This window comes from Quercus lobata, chromosome 2 (assembly GCF_001633185.2).
Source record: "Quercus lobata isolate SW786 chromosome 2, ValleyOak3.0 Primary Assembly, whole genome shotgun sequence".
Classification (NCBI taxonomy): Eukaryota; Viridiplantae; Streptophyta; class Magnoliopsida; order Fagales; family Fagaceae; genus Quercus; species Quercus lobata.
This window is the reverse complement of record NC_044905.1, coordinates 86,561,266-86,576,491: the sequence shown is the minus strand read 5'-3', so window position 1 is coordinate 86,576,491 and position 15,226 is coordinate 86,561,266. Positions and strand designations below refer to the sequence as shown.

General features: G+C 33.9%; 1 pseudogene; it reads left to right on the top strand.

Annotated features, from left to right (window-relative positions):
* Positions 1-875: 875 nt before the first annotated feature.
* LOC115973229 lies at positions 876-13,409 on the top strand (annotated as a pseudogene).
* The last annotated feature ends 1,817 nt before the right edge of the window (positions 13,410-15,226 follow it).

Genomic DNA, 15,226 nt, shown 5'->3' with positions numbered 1-15,226 from the left:
AGATGGGTTTTTTTTGAAAGGAAATTCAATTATCTACAACTTTTTCAGAAATAGAGAAAGCCAAATTTCAACGTTATCCATGCCAAAAATGTGTTTCAAATTGCTGCTGAAAATAGTAACGTATTTTGAGCATTTTTGAATTTTTTCATAGGCTGTATCTGTTTCTTTACCCAATTTATTTTTCAAAAATATTTCTTCTGAAGCAAAGGGAAAGGATAAGTCTATTAGATAGGCTTGAACAGATTTGACGTTGAACTCATTTGGAATTTTGAGAGAAAATTGAAGATAATGCTGAATTTATGTTGTCTTCTGCACCTGTTTCGTATTTTGGCCATAACTTGCCGCTCAAAATTCCAATTGATTCGGGATTGATGTTTTTTGAAAGGAAATTTAATTCTCTACAACTTTTATAGAAATAGAGAAATTCAAATTTCAACGTTTTTCTGACCAAAAATGTGATTCAAGTTACAGCTGAAGATAATGACGTTTTTTTTTTGAGAATTTTTTCTTTTCTTTTTTTTTTTTTGAATTTTTCATGGATCATATCTCTGGAATTTTTTCAAAAGAGCAGATAAGATGCCATAAAGAAAAACATTTTTTATTATTTTCTTAAAAAAAATGAAATAAAATGAAATCCAATCAAAAATCACACTTGATTAATTTTAAATTAATTTTTGTGAGAACCAATCAAAATTAAGTGTTTAGAATAGGACGCGATCAGGCCCATCGTGTAGGCAGGCCATGATCATTGAAAATTGCTTGTATGATAACTTTTGATCAGGTGGTCCGATCAAAACCCATGACATACCATTATGATCGTTAGAACATCAAGATTTGTTTTGTGTCACAAATCTAAAGATTTACCGGTTGGTTAAATGCAAGTTATAAAATTGGGTGCATTCAATGTGGAGGTAACAGTTTCTCCTTGGATTGCTCCTGCACCATACGCCTATGGGTATCCTACTGTACTTATCCTTCTCCTAGGGGCGCTCTGGGAGGCTGCCTTTGTCAGTGTGCTGTTCTCTCCTCTTGGGATTTGGGATGCCGAGAGCAGGATTGTCCTCGGCAACGTTTCTAGGCCATTTGGGCTTTCTTTGTTCGTCCTCGGCCATTTTTCCCTCCTCGGCACAGGCCTTGGACCCAGTACAAAGTGGGCTGGGGTTGTCAAGTTCTTTGGCCCCACAATTATTATTACCTGTTAGAAACTGGCTTTGACCACAGAAAACCCAAAATCAAATGGGGAATAGGAAACTATCTGTTTGATTAGACGGTAATGCGTGCACAGCATTAGAATGTTCCAGATCATGGGCTTAGAAGATAGAGCACTCAGTCAGTGGAGTGGATGTATAATTGAAGAGCTGTAAAATTTACCTAAACATATTCCACGTTACTGACAGGCTATTAATGTTGCGTTTAGTTTTTATTTTTTATTTTTTTTTTCCTTTGCATACTCAAAATTAAAGAAGAGAAAGAGAATTAAGGAGAATAGTGAACTGCGGTTGTTATGTAAAAAAAAAAAAAAAAGTCAAACTATATTGTTGGTCCTTTGAGTTTAGCTATGTACGTAATTAGTCCCTCAAATTTCAAGTAAGCACAATTGGTCTTTCAAGTTATCAAAATGAGCAAGTTAACTTTTGTTAGTAATGTTGTTTACGTGGCTAATGGAATAATGACTTGTCATTTTTTTAATGATGTGGCATTTCTTTTTATTAAAAAATTACAAAAATGAATTTACACATAAAAAATTAAAAAAAAAAATCTAACCATTCCAATTCAAGTCTTAATCCTAACCCGAATACCAAATTAAAACTCATTAGCAATCTAATTCACAAACCCACAAGAGAGAGATTGAACAATTCCAAGCCCTAGCTACCAGCGACACCGTTTCCCTCTGCTGGAGACAATGGCCTTTGTCTCCCTACTTCTCTCACGCAACTGTAAAATTCAGCAACCATCCAACCCTACGATAACCTGCTCGGAAATGGCATTCGTATCTGCCAAATCCAGATTGTTTCTCAATAAAAATCACAATACAGGAAAGGCGAATTCTCCTCTTGCATCAACACATTTGGTGTTTTGTTAATGCTATTCCAAGTTGAATTATGACCTCTTTCCCACTAGTAGCCACACATGGCACCCCCATAAGCACAATCATCACTGTTAGCCGTTTCTTTCACTAATCTTCTTGCTTGCTAAAAACTCCATCTAGATTTCTGGCTTCCAATACATTCTGGTGGTCCTCAATATGTGGATTCTCTTTGGTAACCTCAACAGTCATATTGTCACCACAGGCCCCATCAATAGAGTTGAAAACAATATTTGACTACTAACGGAAGAGCTTAGAATTGTTCGATCTCTTTCTCTCTCGTGGGTTTGTGAATTAGATTGCAAATGAGTTGTAATTTGGTACCGGGTTAGGATTAAGACTTGAATTAGAACAGGTCAGATTTTTTTTTTACTTGTAAATTCATTTTTTTTTTTAATAAAAAAATGTTATGCCATTAAAAAAAATGACATGTCATTATTTTGTTAGCCACGTAAACAACACTACTAATAAAAGTTAATAAAAGGACTTATATTGCTCATTCTGAAAACTTAAGGGACCAATGGCGCACAAAGGGTAAACTTGATGAGGGACCAACAGTGTAGTTTCACCTAAAAATAAAGAAAATAATTATAAAAAATTTTAAAAATTAATATTTTAATAAAATGTAGTGTAAAATAGATAAAGTGATGTGGAGTGTTTTGAAAAGTGAATATGTAAAATAGAAAAAATAAATAAATTCTTATGCTAAAATAGACAGAAATTTTTACATAAGTATATGCAAATGCTTACTTGTTTGAAATAATGGGTACGTAACTAATAGGGTCATATACTCGGATCTAGATCCTCTTCATTTCAAAATGAAATTAACAGGATCTAGATTCATAATTTAGAGGATAAAGTGTGTATTCTTATAATTTAGGGGGTAAGTATAAAAATAATATAGTTTAGAGGTAAAATGTGCAATTTCCCTTAAAAAATAAAAGAACATCGTAGAAACATTGTAGTTAAAATATTGATAAAAACTTTTTAATCCGTCCGATATTGTTGACTTTTATTATGTGCTGTAATAATGGTTTTTTTTTGGAGAAAGATGTGGTGTAATAGGTTCATTGTTTGTTTCTTCTATGCATTGGAGTTAGTATAAGATTTGTATGATACCATGTTAATGTTTAGTTGGCTTATGGAAATATCATAGAAAATTTATACTTTCATGTTCTATGTTTACTATATTAAAGCATGACAACCTCTCTTCTCGAAGAATATCAGCGGTTGGCTGGTACTCTTCCCCCAAGCTAAGTCTCACTAGGTAGGCTTACTTATAGTGTTTTATTTATTTATTTTTTATTTATTTATTTTTTTTTCTGTTGAAGCTAGCTGCCGGTAGGTACTGGCTTTCCTCTTTGTTCTAGCTCCTCAGTCTTCTCACTTCGTATTTTTTTTTTTCTTTTTTATCAATATACTTCTATCATCTTTGTCAAAAAAATGTTCATATATTTTTTGAAATGTTAAAATATTCTTGTCAAAAAATACTTTCTTTCTCAAGTTGGGGTCGTATTGACATTGTGTAGTTGTTTAACATATCCAGCGTATTTAAATACAACGTGTTTCTTCTCTTTGTTCTATCGGGTTTGTGCTTCAGGCCAACATGTATCCATGATAAAAAATAAAAAATAAATAAAGTTCATTCTATCGTGCTTGTGCTTTAGGCCAGCGTGAATTCATAAAAAAAATTAGTTCGTTTTTAATGTTTAATGGGCTTGAGTTTTATGAAGGATGCTCTTTCACCAAAGCTAATTTAAATAAAATTGATACTTTTAACTTATATATGTGCGTGGAGAGTAGTGCAAAGAAAGTGAGGTAGAAAGCTAAATGAATAGGGCCAAAACTTGAAATCATGAATTGAACCTACGTTTTTAGTTATAAAACATGTGTGTACCATATAATGCTCAATGAAAAATTACTTTAACAAAAGCTTCACATGGCAAAACCTCATAGTTTTCCACGTAAGGTTTTTACAATATTTTCACAACAAATCATTGGTAATTAGTTGTTATTGGTTCAAATTTAAACCTAACACTAAGTTTACTTTTTTACCCCAACAATAACAACTAGTAACAATCTGTCACTTATAATTTGTAATAAAAATATTGTGAAAATGTTGTGGACATATCATTTCTTATATATATATATATATATATATAATTAGTGCACACTTATAGATAATCAATATGAGAATTTACTCCATTTGCACATTTAATGAACTAAAAATTTGACATAAATGCAAAGTTTTTTTTTTTTTAAATAACCATATAAACTCTCTCTCTCTCTCTCTCTCTCTCTCTCTCTCTCTCTCTCTCTCTCTCTATATATATATATATATATAATTAGTGACAACCTATAGATAATTTATGTGCATTTAGTCCATTTACACATTCAATTAACTAAAAATTTGACATGAATGCAAACTTTGTTAAGGTGAAAGCCTAAATGAAGAGAGTCTCAAGGAATGTGTCATTTGGCATAACCTCACTCTCTCACATATATACATTCACACCAACCAACTTACATTCCTAAGTTGTATCTAAACATGACAACTTAATTTTTTATAAAGAAATTGTTGAAAGAAACAATACCATTGTCCTACTTTTAAGTTTTAATCTAGGAAGCACAAACATGGCAGAATGGGCTATGTGTCTATGTCGGACATATGACATGCCTCGGACACGACTCCCTACAAGTCTAGCCAAAAAATAATAAATTTTTTTGGAGAATTATTTTACTAAGTTTTAACTTTAATTCTTTGTTTAATACTTTTAAATGTTAAAAATTATAAGACTGGTTATTAATAAATGATGGGCCTGTTAGCATTTAATAGATTAGACTTTAATTTGAAATTAATTGTATTCTAAACATCATTTAATAAGCATGGATTCACTTTATTATTCATTATTGCTCTTAAATTGATATTTATTTACTAATATATGAAAAATAAATGCTTAACAATATACAAAAAATCTAAATAAAAAAATATTTAATAATTAATTAATATATGCATCCCCTCCGCGTCATATCCTAATTTTTCAAAAATCACCATATCGTCATTTCATATACGTACTTGTGTCCAAGTTTGTGCTTCCTAGGTTTTAATTTATCATTTTATGCTCTATAATTGCAATACAACATGGTTTGATTTTTCCATTTTCAATTTTGATTACTTTGTAATGAAAAAAAAAGGGCGTGACAAACATTGATAGGTGGAGTACAAAAATGAACACTTGGAACAGTTAATTTTTATTCCAAAATTTTTGCATGATTTTCCTTATGTCTTCTCTCATTAAACCCACCAACCTCCCTTTTTCTTGACAAATCAATAGTATCAGTATCTCCGCTCTCCAAAGCTTTGGAGTTTATAAATTTTGCTCTAGTGAGATAGTGTCTGGGTGTCCACTTCTTTTTGTGCTTATATTAATTTGTTGCTCTAATGAGTGATATATTCTAAAACAACGGAGTTTGGACACTGTACATCACATTCAAATGTGACTGGCACTTGTACTAGTAGAGATACATTTCAAGAAGATGATGAACAGGCTCTCGAATGGGCTGCACTTGAAAAGCTTCCAACGTACGTATGACCGGGCACGTAAAGGTCTTCTGCATGGAGTTACTCGAGACTTTAAAGAAATCGATCTTAAGATGCTTCGGATTCAAGAAAAAAGGGAGCTGTTGGACAGGGTGTTCAGTAATGTTGATCAAAATGAAGAGTACTTAAAGAAGCTCAAGGCGAGAATTGACGGGTGGGAAAACCTTTTTTCATTGCGAAAATTTTGGTTACAAAAAATGTCATATTAGTTTTCTATAACATTGTTATCTTTCTCATGTTTGTTTTACAAAATCATGTTTTGCCTTTTCTTATACTTACTAACCAAATGAAGCATATATTTTTGTGGCTCGCATTGACAAGTGTTGCATTTGATTGGTAATCATCAAAAATTAGAGTTTCTCTCAATCTGCCAACAATAGAAATTCGATTCGAGAATCTGACTGTTGAAGCAGAAGGTTATGTGGGCAAAAGAGCTTTACCCTCGGTCTTCAACTACTTTTTAAATATTACAGAGGTATCTGACATTAAACGGGAAGAAATATGAACTGGTAAGTTTTCCTTTGCACTTGAGACTATATTTGTATCATGACTTCTCCTGTGTCTTAAAGGGTATATAGCAGATTACCTCCATCTTGTTCGAAGTCGGAAGGCAAAGTTCTCGACTCTTAGCAATGTTTGTAGAATTATCAAACCTGGCAGGTAAGATGAAGGTTATATTTGAGTCACTAAGGCTCTATTTGATTTGGCGATAATGTTTCCTAAAATAATGAGTCATTTTTTAAAATTTATTTTATATAAAATTATCCCATTTTCTTATGTTTAGTAGCAACCTTAAATGAGTTACAAAAATATATATTTTAATTTTCCTTATTTAGCTTGATGTGAGAGTTGTTTTCCAAAAAAATTAATAGAAAGCAATCTTTAAAATAAATTATTCTTTTTTTGTTAATCAAAATTAGTTTTCTTTTAACTCATTTTTTCTGATACTACTAAACACAAAAAAAAAAACTATCTTTTACACAAGGTTTTCATCTTAACAAAGTGTTACGCTTATCCATTCCTTTGTTCATTTTTCGTGTATAACATTATGGGTTTTGGGCTTCATAGATTCATGATAGCTTTTTTTAACTTCTTGAAGTGCATTTCAGATTGGCTCTGCTTTTAGGACCACCAGGCTCAAAACTAAAAGTAAAGAAGTTATACTCAAGCTCTTATTTTTATTGCCTATGCATTAGTCTGACATGATATGAGTAAATGACGATTTGTTTATAATATTCAAACTCTCTTAATTGTGATTTCTTTTGGAATATTTGTTTTCAGGGAAAGTGACATATAATGGCCATGAGATGCACGAGTTTGTACCCCAGAGGACTTCGGCTTATATCAACCAGTATGATGTTCATATCCCTTTGTTAACAGTTAGAGAAACCTTAACATTCTCTGCAAAATGTCAAGGAGTTGGTACTGGCTATGGTAAGTTACAACACTAGAGATTATAATGGTAAGTTACCACAAGCAAAATGTCAACGAGTTTTGCCTTTCTTTTTTAATTTTTAATTCTGGTTCTATTGACTGCTTTAGAGATGCTTGTGGAGCTTTTGTGAAGAGAGAAGGAACTAAATATAAAGCCAGATCCCTTTATTGATGCATTGATGAAGGCAAGAAGCTAGAGTTTTATACAACTTTTCACAATGAGTTATGCATGTGTTCATGCCAAAGGGGTTTTTATTTTCATAATACATACTGTACCTTTTAATACAGTTGTCAGTTTTGAAAGAACACAAGGAAGACATAAGTCACAGACTACGTTCTTAAGGTATATTCCAGGACACAATCTATGCTTATGAGACCCAGTAAATAGGCCTAAGGGAGTAATCCAATTTTTAAATAAAGTTGAATTAATTTATGTCTTAATCTTTGCATTTACACACAGATTTTAGGACTGGACGTGTGTGCTGATACAATTGTAGGGAATGAAATGATAAGGGGTATATCAGGAGGACAAAAGAAACGTGTTACTACAGGTAGATTGACATATATATGAGGAAAACCTAGCTTATCAATTGTGAAATCTTTGATTACAAAATATCTAATCTAAATTTTGAATCATTTTTTTTTTCTTTCTTTGATAGAAACGTTTTTGACTAACTTGGATTAACGCAGGGGAGATGCTGGTTGGTCCTTCGAATGCATTTTTTATTGACAATATATCTAATGGTCTTGACAGTTCAACCACGTTTCAGATCATTAATTCAATCTGGCAGTCAATTCACATCTTCAACAAGTCTGCTCTTATCTGTTTTCTGCAGCCTCCACCAGAAACTTATGAGCTCTTTGATGACATTATTCTTCTTTTAGAGGGACAAATTGTATACTAGGGACCCCGTGAATGTGTTCTAGAGTTTTTTGAATCCATGGGATTCAGATGTCCTGAGAGAAAAGCCATTGCCAAATACCAATAGGAAGTAAGTTTTCAAACTGATCCTCATCCCATTCGAATGTGAAAAAATAACAATTGTATCAAATCCATTCATTGTGACAGTTTTCCAAGTCTCAAACTTGTCACTTGGATTGCAATCTCTTGTACACATTGTAGGTGACATCAAGGAAGGATCAGAGACAGTATTGGGTGAATGAAGAACAGCCTTATCACTATGTTTCTGTCAATAAATTTGCAGAGGCCTTCAAATCATTTCATGTAGGAAGATCCATCCAACGTGAGCTTGCGACCCCATTCAATAGGTCGAAAAGCCATCCTGCAATTTTGACAAGATCCAAATATGGTGCCAACATGAAAGAATTGATGAAAGCTTGTTTCTCAAGAGAAGTTATTCTGATGAAGAGGAGCGTATCTATGCACCTTTTCAGAGCAATTCAAATGAGTAATATTCATGTTTAATGCCCTTCAACAGTAACTTAGACTTCAGACACAATGACTTTTAATCTTCATTTTCAACTCAAAATTATTGCAATCATCGTGGAAACTGTCTTTGCACAAGCCAAGACGCATCATGATACACTAGAAGATGGAATAGTCTATCTCGGTGCTCTTTATTTTGGGCTAGCTTCAATAATGTTTGCTGCACGATTCGAACTTCCTCAAACCATTGATAAACTTCCTATGTTCTATAAGCAGAGAGACCTCCTCTTCTATCCCTCACGGGCATTTTCATTGCCAGTAGCTATTCTTGGAATTCCTTTGTCTCTAATCGACGTTGTCTTATGGGTTGCCCCGACTTATTTTCTAATAGGATTTGATCCTAGTGGCATTAGGTCAGTACAAAAAAAAACCAATTACCCTCACTAAACACCAATTTTCCTTTCCTGGATTATGTATAATAACCCTTCTACATTTCTTTTGCTTCTAGTGGCTTAGACATTTTCTCCTTCTTGCAGCGCATGCACAAATGTCATATGCACTTTTCAGATGCATGGGTGCACTTTCTAGGGACCATGTTATTGCAAACACAGCAGGAAGCCTTGCAATCATATGCCTTCTAGTGTTCGGTGGATTCACTATATCACGAAATATTAACACTTTAATATGTCATATTGACATTTTCTTAAATGAACTTTAAAGTATTTGCTTTAGCTTATGCAAAATTTTCTATCTATTTTAACATAAAAATCTACTTTTTTTTTCTATTTTACATATTCATTTTTCAAAACACCACACATTAAATTATCTATTTTACACTCCATTTTATTAAAATATTAATTTTCTTGATTTTTTTAATTCTTTCTCTTTCTTCACACACAACAATCATCATCCACTCTCTTCATTTATCCTTGAGATATGTTAGAAAAGAATAAACAAGTAAATGCAAAGTTAATAGTGTTAGTGTAAATTTACATGGTTATTGTAACAAAATTGTAAATTTACACAATTATACACGAACTGATATAGGTCATTTTTAGGTAAAACTGTGTAACTTCTACTAAATTTTCTATTATGCATGAACTGATGTGAATGCTCTTAGCATGATTGTATAGAAAGATGGTATAATGTTGTTCTCTCTTCTTTTTTTTCATTTAGATGACGCACAAAATTGGTTGATTTGGGGTTTCTGGTTATCTCCCTTGATGTAAACACAAAATGCACTTTCAGCAAATGAATTTCCCGGAAGGTCTTGGAAAAATGTAAGAATTCCTTCGTTTCTTGTATTTAAGTTAATGTTTTTTCTAGGACAATTCTAGCGTGACTTGTCTAAAGTTTGATTGTGAAACCCAAATGTAGGTTCGTAATGGAACAAAAAGAAGCTCTTGGAATATCAGTCTTGAAAGCAAGAGGGCTGTTTACCAGTCCGCAATGGCCTTGGATTGGTCTTTTTGCATTGATTGATTACATATTCTTATTGAATGGAATTTACACTTTAGCTCTTGCTTACCTTAATGGTAAGCACTCTTATTTCAACACCCTATTATTTCCACCTTTTGATATTGCTATCCCATTTTGACCGTTTTGACTCTTCAGTCTTCACAGAATATGGAAAGGTTCAAGGGGTTTTTCAGTCAAAAAATACTTCAGAGGAGAAGCACACTAACAGAATAAGTGAGACTGAGGTGTCCAAGGCACAAGAAAGTGGAACAAGCTCCAGCAGAATTAGAGGTAAGGCCATTAACCTTTAGCGGGCTTTGTTTGTCAAATGTTGTCATTGTCACTTTCCAAGGATGTGACAATGTTACCCATACGTATTTTAGTTATCCCTTAGAAATGCTAAGCAATATATAAACAAAATACTTTCCAAGTTTTGGGGACATAGGTCTCATGATATCATGCATGCATCAAGAATAATACATGACCATAAAATTTTTACATTCCTGTGAATTTGACAGATATGCATATAACAAACCAAATGTAGAAATGTTATAATACCAATATTACGATTCCAAGATACAAAAATTTCAAGAATACAACATGTGAGAAAATATATGACTCGGTGAATCAAATGGCCCCTTGGAGTTGAGATTGTCCAAATGATGCCTATAAAATGTGATCACTAAGACTATGTATGAAATAACAGAAGCCAATGCAGTTGACAGACATGAGGGGCGCGGAATGCCTCTCCCATTCACACCTATTTCTCTGACCTTTAAGGATATCAGATATTCAGTTACAATGCCAAAGGTAATTATGCTTTATTGCTTTATGATTCATGTGAGTCATACATTGATTGAAAAAACTAAAAAGTTTCTGCTACGAACTCCATAGGCAATTGAAGTTCAAGGTGTTTCACAAAATCGATTGGAACTTCTGAAGGGAGTTAGTGGAGCTTTTAGGCCAGGAGTCCTTACTGCTTTAATGGGGATTAGTGGAGCTGGTAAAACTAAACTTCTAGATGTGCTGGCTGGAAGGAAAAACTCTGGATTTGTAGAGGAAAACATTACCATTTCAGGCTACCCAAAGAGGCAAGAAACTTTTGCTCGAGTTTCCAGATACTGTGAACAAAATGATATTCATTCTCCCCTTGTCACTGTTTATGAGTCCCTCTTATACTGAGCATGGCTTCGTCTGCCACCAGCGGTTCATGCAAAGACAAGAGAGGTTGTGGAAACAATCTATAGTTTATGTAACCTTCTTTTGTATCGTGACTATTTCCTTTTAGAACTTATTTTCAGGTTTATGTGGAGGAAGTCATAGAGCTAGTTGAGCTAACAACATTAAGAGATGCATTGATTGGATTTCCAAATGTAACCGGACTCTCCACTAAGCAGCACAAAAGATTGACCATTGCTGTTGAGCTTGTGGCAAAACCCTCTATAATATTCATGGATGAGCCCACCACAGGTCTAGATGCAAGAGCAGCCGCCATTGTAATGAGAACTGTGAGAAATATGGTGGACACTGGAAGAACTGTGGTGTGCACTATTCACTAGCCAAGCAATGACATATTTGAATCATTTGATGAGGTAAGAAAACATTAATTTATAAAGATACTCTAAACCATTTCTTCTTTCACTTTGGAAATCTTAATGCCTTCGATTCCAAAAATAGCTCATTCTATTGACACAAGGAGGTGAAGAAATATATGTCGGTCCCCTAGGGCCAGGTTCTTGCCATTTGATCAATTACTTTCAGGTAAACCTTAACTAAACTGGAATCTTTCTTGTTTCTTCTCTCACTGGATTATCCATTTACATTGATTTTTCTTTTCCAATTTTTTGTTTTCAAAGGATATACCTGAAATTGATAGAATTGAAGATGGTTATAACCCAACAACATGGGCCTTGGAACAGACAACAAGGGAAAAAGAAGAGGCGTTAGGTGTCAAATTTGCAGATGTATACAAAGCATCAGATCTTTTTAGGTTAGTAAACAAAGAACCACTCTTTACTGTGTTACCCCAAAAAAAACAAAAACAAAACATATTGACCGCTAGTTGTTGAAAATTAATCCCTCTTATGCAGAAGAAACAAAGCTTTAATAAGGGAGTTGAGTACAACTCCTCCTGATTCACAAGAACTTCACTTTCCTTCAAAGTACTCGCAGTCCTTTTTTACTCAATGCACAGTATGTTTGTGGAAACAGCACAAGTTGTATTGGAGAAACACACCATACAATGCTGTGAGACTTCTGTTTGGAATTTCACAGTCCATTTTGTGTGAAATTATATTCTGGGGTCTTGGCACCAAAAGGTACATGTATCCAAAAAAAACCTAGGAACAAGGTGCTCCTCTTAAGGAAGTTCATAAAAAACTTACTTAAGATGTTTGAATTTATAGGACAACAGAGCAGGGCATTTTCAGTGGGTTGGGTGCACTGTACACTACACCTTTGTTCTTGGGATTTAATTCTGCTAGTGCAGTCCAACCAGTTATAGTTGCTGAACTAAAAATTTATTATAAAGATGGAGCTGCAGGAATGTACTCTGCTTTGCCTTATGCAATGGCACAGGTATTCACTATTCAAACTTTGAATTTTTTTTTTCCCAGTTGTTGGACTATGCCAATTGCCAAACAAGAGTTTAAATAAAATGACAATGATACTATGGCCTTGCTTCCAATGAAAGTAATATCTGATATCTCCTGTTTGCCTAAATTTTCTGGACCTAAGTGGTCATATTTTGTGGCCACCAAAGTTTATAAAGTTTGCTTCTATGACTTATCTAGCCTAGGTCATTACTGGTTTCTTCCTTGCCTCAACTTTCATTTTTCAGGTGGCTATAGAGATTCCATACACTTTTGCTATGGTCTTTATGAACTCTGTTATAGTTTATCCAATGATTGGATATGAGTGGACCACAAAGTTCTTCCACTACCTTTTCTACCAGTTCTTCATAGTTCTCTCCTTGATATACTATGGAATGATGGTCATAGGAATAAGTCCTAATCTTCAAGTTTCTTTTGTAATATCTGGTGCCCTTTACACAACATGGAATCTCTTCACAGGCTTTGTCATTCCCCAAAAGGTAGTTTTCTTCTAATCCTTGTTGTAATTCTTTTAGCTTCCTATGAATAGGAGGGATGTGATTTGTGACATTAAAGAAATTAACTAAATTGCAGAGAATTGCCATATGGTGGAGATGGTTTGCTTGGATATCCCCCATATCATGGGGTTTCAATGGGTTGGCCACTTCACTATATGGAGAGGTCAAAAATAAGCTGGACTCAGGCAAGACAGTTGCTGAGTTTATTAAGGATTATTTCGGGTTCAGACATGACCTTTTGTGGGTGGTATGTCTTGCACTAATAGGCAGTTGTGTGTTCTTTGTCTCTCTATTTGTTGCTTCTCTGAAGATCTTTAACTTTTAGAAAAGATAAGGAGGGAAAAGGTTTTCCAACATGAATTTCAGTGATACCATTTTGCTTGTTGAGTGTTGTCTAGGCCCTAATGTAGCAACCATGTAAATGAATTTAGAAATTAAAATGTGACAGTTTTTTTTTTTTATTCCAAATATATAATGGGGGTTGGTTGGGATTTGCACTTGAACATTTCTGTTGAAAACACCACAAGGTGTTAAGTTACAACTTACAAGGCTTTTGGCATGTAATGGTTTTTCAATGGAAATTTTCATTTTGATTTGGACATGAAATTCTTTTGCTATGAAAGAAAAAAATTTATTAGACCAAAACAGGAGTAAATAAGTAGCATTTCAAAAGGATTGGAGAAGTACAAACAGAACCAAAATAGCCACGCAAGGAATTACGTAGTGACCATCGAGCTAGAACATGAGAGGCCTAACTTGTGTCTTTGGGAATCCACATAAAACTAAAAGACAGCACCTACACTTCTCTTTACTTCTAATCTCTACAAGCACATTGGCTATTTTCCATGGAATAGCAGCAGAAGGATAATTAATACTGAGTATACATTCCTTGCAATCCCCCAACATTTGCCAGATTGTAGTTCAAGACTATATTGACAGCCCTGCCTAAAGCTTTGGCTTCGGCTTGAATAGGAAGATTGATGTTCACTTTGATGGAGAAGGCGAATACCAAGCTCCATTTTCAATCTCTATCGATGAGGGTTATAGCTAACCTGTTTGGATCAACTGCCGTGTCACAATTGATCTTAAGACCTCCCTTTTGATGACAGTGTAGATTGGTGCTATGCAAATTTTTTGTACAATCCTCTCCCAACTCCCAAGCTCCTTTGTCGAAAGTTTGAGGCCATAAATAACTTTGTTTCTTAAATTCCACACAATATCAGGGTAGCATACAAAGTGAAACTCTGCCTTTGATCTTATTCTGGCATTTGGTCTTTTGGAGGATCACAAAGAAGTTTAGTTGTCGCGTAGTGCTTACTTGGAGGTTAGATATTCTAAGACCCCAGCTACATCTAAACTAGAGGGCTTTCACCAAAGGACATTAATGGACAAATGCAAGGCAGTCTCTGCTTCATCTTCACATAGAGGGCAACTGAGCTCAACATTAGTGAAAAATTTTGCTATGTTGGCTTTGTAGGGGAGAATACTTGTGTCCCCAACTAGAACGAGTAGAAAAACTATTGAGTTTGAGAACAGAAAAAATGTCAAAGAATTAAAACCCAAGAAACACCCAAAAGGGACTCCTTCCAAAGCAATGGTTGTCCCTGCTATGTCTGCTACTGTGGTATTGAAGTGAATATGATCATTGGTTCAAGCCTCAAGGATGACTACTCCCTACTTCTGTGATACTGCAAATTCGGAAGTTTGTCTTGGTTGCTGAGAATACTATGAGAATTGTTGTGAAATGAACCTTTTTTTTTTTTCTTTCTTGTGAAATGAAACTTCTGTGATATATACTTTCTAATTTTGACAAAAATTTAGTTCAATTCACTGACTTTACTTTTGTGCAATTGAGTGCTCTGACTTTCAAATTTATTCAATTAAGATTTCTCTCCACCCCCAAAGGAGAACTTAAAAAATATATATATAATTTTTTTTTTCAAAAAATTATTTTTATTTGCTAGTTGGATTGTTTAATTTAAAAATTAAAAGAAAAATATATATGACGCCATTTTGGGACACTTAATGGCAATCTCCTAATAGATGTAAATGAGAGATCTTAATTGAATAAATTTGAAATTTAATGTACTTAATTGAACAAAAGTGAAGTTCAAGAACTCGTTTCAAAAATTTTTGTAATTTTTTGAAATT